Raw genomic sequence first — 6,206 nt, forward strand, 5'->3', positions numbered from 1 at the left:
TGTTAATTTCTTTCATATGCCGTGTTTAAGAATCTTTCTCTTGAAGGGATCATGATGGTGCATGGTGCATAGACTTAAATGATTCCCATGGATTTTTTTCTTTCTTTTTTATTTAAGGCGCTTCAGCCCGGAACCGCGCTGCTGCTACGGTCGCAGGTTCGAATCCTGCCTTGGGCATGGATGTATGTGGTGTCTTTAGTTTAGTTAGGTTTAAGTAGTTCTAAGTCTAGGGGACTGTTGACCTCAGATGTTAAGTCCCATAGTGCTTAGAGCCAATTGAACCATTTTTTTTATTTAAGTAAGGCGTGTTATTTTATCTGAGATTGCTACAACATCTGGTAATACTGTTTTTAATGACCTTCGTACCACTATATCACTGTCGAAAAACATATGTCCTGATTTTAATTTGTGTTTGTTTGTCGTCGAGCATCTGATAAGCCTACCATATTTCATTTGATGTTATGCGACTGTTCCCGCAACCCCATAACCTACCTTCGGATTGTAAAGTTCTGCTGTTTGTTGTCGCTAAACCAAAGTAACAGAGGTACCTGGAATTTAGAGGCTCATGTTTCTCAATCAATCTTCGTGTAACGAATTGCACGCTCAGAAGCATCTGGGTGTGCCTCTTGGCCTGAGGCTGTTGTCCACGTTCTTTCAGCCCACTGCTCCTCAATGCTCTTCCACTCGAGCAGCAACACTCCGACGTCCGAGGAACCCGCACGTTGCAATATTGCCTCCGCAAATCCAATCCATGGAGCAGAAGTGCACCATGACTAAAGAGTTTTAGTAAGATACCAGAACAGGACTGAACCTCTGCAACGCTATATCACAGCATTCTTCGCCCAGGCGTAAGTACCTCTGTGAACCTGAGATCAGCAATGTTGATTAATGGCTTATTTCGTTTTAAACGATCTGTGGACGAAGAAACAACTAACTTATTAATTAATTAAATTTTTGCTTATAACTGACCCCACAAAATGTATTTGCAAGTAAGAGGTCAAACTTCAAGCCAAAGCCAATGGTACCAACTTCCGCTGGAAGAAACTATGGCCCGTTGATTACCAAACTAGGCTGCAGTCATCTATTTCCAAGAATAGACATTTTATCGATTTGTATGATGTAATAAAATTTTTTTAGACACATATTGCTCTAGGTGGTCTTTGGTTCGACGTTTACCCACAGCGACTTATGTTTTCTGCTGTTTCGCAAATTTACTGTAGACAAAGACTGGGCTGGTCGGCCAGCAACAAGGCATGCGAAGTCCCTTTCCTACGCCGCAGAGCCCATACATCGTATCTAATTAACTCCTAATCGACGAGATGTTGACGGGATTCCTCGTACCCTTGCAGTGAAGAAGCCAAGTTTTGTGCTGCATTCACGGCAGTGCACTTTGTCTTCTGGAAGATTCTTGTCTCTAAGTATTGCGATTAGCATCGAAACTAGATTCTTGTTTCCTGTAGAGTCGAAAAGTACGTTACATACACATACATCTTTTTGAAGTGACTGCTGGCGTCTTGATCATCGTATATGGGCTTCACTTTTTCGTCCTAAATGTAGGAAGAGGTTTCTTTTAACGACCAATATTACCCCATTTGAAGGTAATACGCAGTGCTGTTAAATGTTTATATATTCCATCCTACTGTATCGTTCATGACATGCGTATAACAAATGACAGGTTATATAACACGTCTATTGCGTGATAATAGTGCTAGGGGAATTGATGAAATAAGTAAAATATCAATGTAATAAAGTTTTCGTTTCAAACAGACATTCAGCTGAGTACAGGAAAAATGACTTCATACGAGAAATTTAATGCATCTGAAGGCGTGAGCAAAAACCAGACAACAGTTTGTTGTTAGCTGTACATATCGCTACTCTCATACCGTTCACGATTTTCCTCACACTTTGCTAGTAAAATACGCCGTAATAGGAAGCTTTAACAATGTATCGTTCGAGAGACTACGGTCACTGTAAATAATGTTATCAAAAGTATCCGGATACGCCTATGTAACGCGGTATCAGCCACCAGAGGTCATGAGAGGCGGTACCCCTGCATAGAAGCAGGTGGGGATTTTTGTGTGGTCGGTAGAGAAGCAGAAACAGCAGACGGGTTTGTCAGAAGAGTTCAGTGACCTCGAACGTGGACTAGTCACTGGATGTGACCTGAGTAACAAATCCATCAAGAACATTTCAATCCTTCTTAAGCTGTCCAAGTCGACTGCTGTGATGTGACCGCCAAGTGGAAACGCAAAGAGGCAACCATAGCTAAACCGAGGTGAGGCAGAGCTCATATATTGACGGACAGACACCCTTAAGCGTTACGGAGGGTCCTTATAAAACACCGTATTACATCTCGTGGCAAACCGATGGCAGGACTAGGTTTTGGCGAATGCCTGTCGAACTTGACCTGCCATTATGTGTAGTACCGACAGTGAAGTACGCAGGAGATGGTATTTCTCGTAGTTGGTGTTTCTCGTAGTTTGGGTGTAGTCATCTTACTGAAATTAAGAACAGCTAAAAGGTGGAGGTTATGAACAAATTTTACAGCACTGTGTACTGCGTACAGCAGAGTAACAGACCAGAGACGATGACTGTATAAGCAAGACAATAATAGACGCTACCATAAAGCACATCTGTGAAGCGATGTTTTGTTGGCAACATTATTCCTGAAATGTATCGTCTGCCCAGAGTCTCGACCACAACGGAATGGAACACGTTTGGAATGAGTTACAACGTCGACTTCCCTCCAGATTCTAATGTCCAACGTCGCTGTGCGATCTGGTCACGGCGCCGGAGGAATAATGGACTGCCATTCCTCCACACGCATTCACACACCTCATTTAAAGTGTCCCCAGCGGAGTTCAAGCCTTTATAAAGGCGAAAGATGGAAATACCACATATTAATGTTCACCAATCAGTGCCGGGATACTTTCGATCAGATAGTTTCGTCAGAGGCGTTGATGTCGTTGTCTTCAGTCCCAAAAGGTGTATAGTGTGTCGTGTGCCAGTCTATTCATCTCTGAATAACTACTGAAACACCAATTAGAACCGTCTTACTGTACCAACCCTTGGCTCCCTTCTACAATTTTTACCCACCACACTTACTTCCATTGTAAAATATAGCCATTATTTACATCCTATTCTACAACCTTCGCCTTGACGCTCTAAACGTAGTGAAGTCGGGAATACAGCATACTCACAAAAAATAGTACAGAGCCTATTAACTTATTATCAACATATTTAACTGGCTGACGTGAATAGCAATGCAGAGAAGTGTAACACCCTGAAAACTCCAAAAGCTGATGTGGTAGTCTATGGTATGTCGATACACAGTTTACTGTCTCGTTGAATCGGATATTTGGATAGATTTTTAGAGTAAAATTGTAGTGGATTAGATGGCGTTATCGTAAAAGATGGATTCTTAATTCGGTTCAAAGACGATGGGGAACGCAATCGACACGGACGTTTTCAAAAAACAAACTGCCAAGATATTCGTTTCAAGTGACTTAGGGAAACTACAGAAATCCTAAATGTGGTTGTGTGGATCGTTCTGAGAGTTTCAAGGAATCTAAAAGCTACTGTGAAGAAAGTGTGACTTTTATGCGAGGAAACACAGAAAAATTCACGGTAAGGCAGAGCAACTAAAAAAAAGGAGAAAAGAAAAGAAAAAAAGAAGAAAAGGAAAAACTTACAAGAACTGATACATGATGATAAAATCGCGACACTAAACGTTGTCAGACTTAACTCACAGAAAAGTGGTCACCAAGAGCACGCTATATACATACAATCAGACATTCAGCAACATCAGTAGTATTCGACATCTAAATGTTGCGGGAAGTTTTCCACTACTATTTTGAGACTGGATTTCAATCATGGATGCTGTAAGAAACATTTGTTCCGAATAGGCGTAGTGGACCCAGTAACTCGCTCCTGCTGTGAAGAAGGACATGTAAATCACTTTCGTTCTCGGTACAAAAATTGTCAGATGATCGTAAGTACGCTCGTTAGCTCTAATTATGAAACAAAAACTTGCCTGAGGACGATATTCATTTGCAAAAGAACTTTACAGAGCAATAAGTAGCATTGAAATTGACGTATGTTGCAGAACATTCTGTGCTACATGTTATACGGACGAAAGAAACTTCGTAGCGTGGCAGAAAACCCACAACAAAATAATATGTAGTGGAATTTAAGGTACAAATGAACATCAGAACATCAGAAAGAGTGCGAAAAGTTTTAAGAAGTAATAATTGTGAAAAGTATAAACAACCTGAGTTGCTTTCTGAACTTGGTGTCTAATGCTAAACTAATACGTAAAAGCGACTGTGCCATCCCACTCAATAACAATTTTTCAAAAAGGTCTATCATTTGAACCGTAGAGCAAAAGTAATTTCGAATTTTGTATTAAGACTATTTAACCATTATATCTAATGCATAACGTTAGTAATTTCTATGAACTGAGATCCACAGCCTGTATAAAATTGTCAAGTGACGTAATTTTTCCTTTTTTTAGACTTTTTGTCAGACAAAAGTTTACACGTCTAGCACTATGATTTGATTTAAGCTGCTAGGGTAATATCAGATGATTCGCGCGCGCGCGCGCGCGCGCGTGCGCGCGCGTGCGCGCGCGTGCGCGCACACACACACACACACACACACACACACACACACACACACACGCACACACAAACACACCACAGATGAACCGTTAAGACAAACTGTCTCATACAGTGTTAGTCCAGTTTTGGAACGCGATGCGGCAGGGATCCTACATGGAATGGATACGACAAGTCCTTGATAAGTTTCCGGAAGTGTGTGGCAGCTCCCACAAATCACAGGCCGGCGGTCCGTGGGGGCGGAACGGATGCTCCAGATGTATTCCAACGTGTTCATATTAGGCAAATTTGATGGCGTAGAAATCAAAATGACTGCACTAAAATGATCCTAAAACTGCTGGCCTTGAACACGGAGTGTTATCCTGCTGGAAGATGCCATTGTCATCGGAGAAGACATAATGCATGGTGCCCGAGCGGTTCTAGGCACTACAGTCTGCAACCGCGCGACCGCTACGGTCGCATGTTCGATTCCTGCCTCGGGCATAGATTTGTGTGATGTCCTTAGGTTAGTTAGGTTTAAGTAGTTCTAAGTTCTAGGGGACTGATGACCTCAGATGTTAAGTCCCATAGTGCTCAGAGCCATTTGAACCATAATGCATGAAGGGGTCCGCAACGATGTGTTTGTAGCCCACAGGAGTCATTGTGCCTTCGATTAGTACCACAGGTGCCATGGAAAGCCAGGTGAATGTTCCGTACAGCATAATACCGTACCGACCCTGCGTACATGGGGCAGTGCTTGTTTCGAGCAACTGTTCGACCGGTTGACGCCGTATACCGACGCGAACGTTTACAAAAGCACGCTAATCTGATAATAAATGAAATAATATGTCACTTACTACTTGCCATTTGTCAGAGTCGCTTATTCCAGTGGATTTCCCCGTTTGTAGGCAGAATCGCGATCCTCTCGTCTCGTCTCTGCTCTGCTAATATGCTTTCCTTGCCGAGTCTCGTATCCGCGGGGTCACCAGCCTGCTTCCAACCTCGGGATGGGCAATGGTCACACTTTATAGAGTCATTAGTGTATATATTAACCACTTGATATATTTTATTTGTAATCTGACGTCCGCGTATGTAGATTAATACAACAACAAAGTGAGGCCTGGGTTCAAAGAGCATATGCGATTTTGGCCTTCATTTCCATGGTAAGTATAATGGTAAGACACTGGACTGATATTCACTAGGACACCTGTTAAAATTCTCATTCGGTTATTCAAAATTAAGTTTTCCATATTTTCCCTAAATCATTTGAGACAAATGCCAGAATCGTTTCTTTGAGAGGACAGTGCCGCTTTCATTCCCCTTTATTTCCCTCTCCAAGATTATAGTTCGTCCCTATGGTATGGCTATCTAGAGGAGATTAAACATAAACTCCACTCTTCTTTACTTTTTTTACTGGCTTTCGAGACTTGTCCATACCATCTAAGTCGTCTCATGTCAATACGGATGTGAGGACAACGCAACACCCAGTCCCCGAGAGGGGAAAATCTCGAATCTAGTCCTGAATCGAACCCGGCCCTCTTTGGTTAACAATCCGCCTCCCTGACAGAACAGCTGCCGAGGGGGACAATCTTCCGTCCTTCTTCATTACAT

The sequence above is a fragment of the Schistocerca piceifrons genome, chromosome 1 (genome assembly GCF_021461385.2).
Source record: "Schistocerca piceifrons isolate TAMUIC-IGC-003096 chromosome 1, iqSchPice1.1, whole genome shotgun sequence".
Taxonomy (NCBI): Eukaryota; Metazoa; Arthropoda; class Insecta; order Orthoptera; family Acrididae; genus Schistocerca; species Schistocerca piceifrons.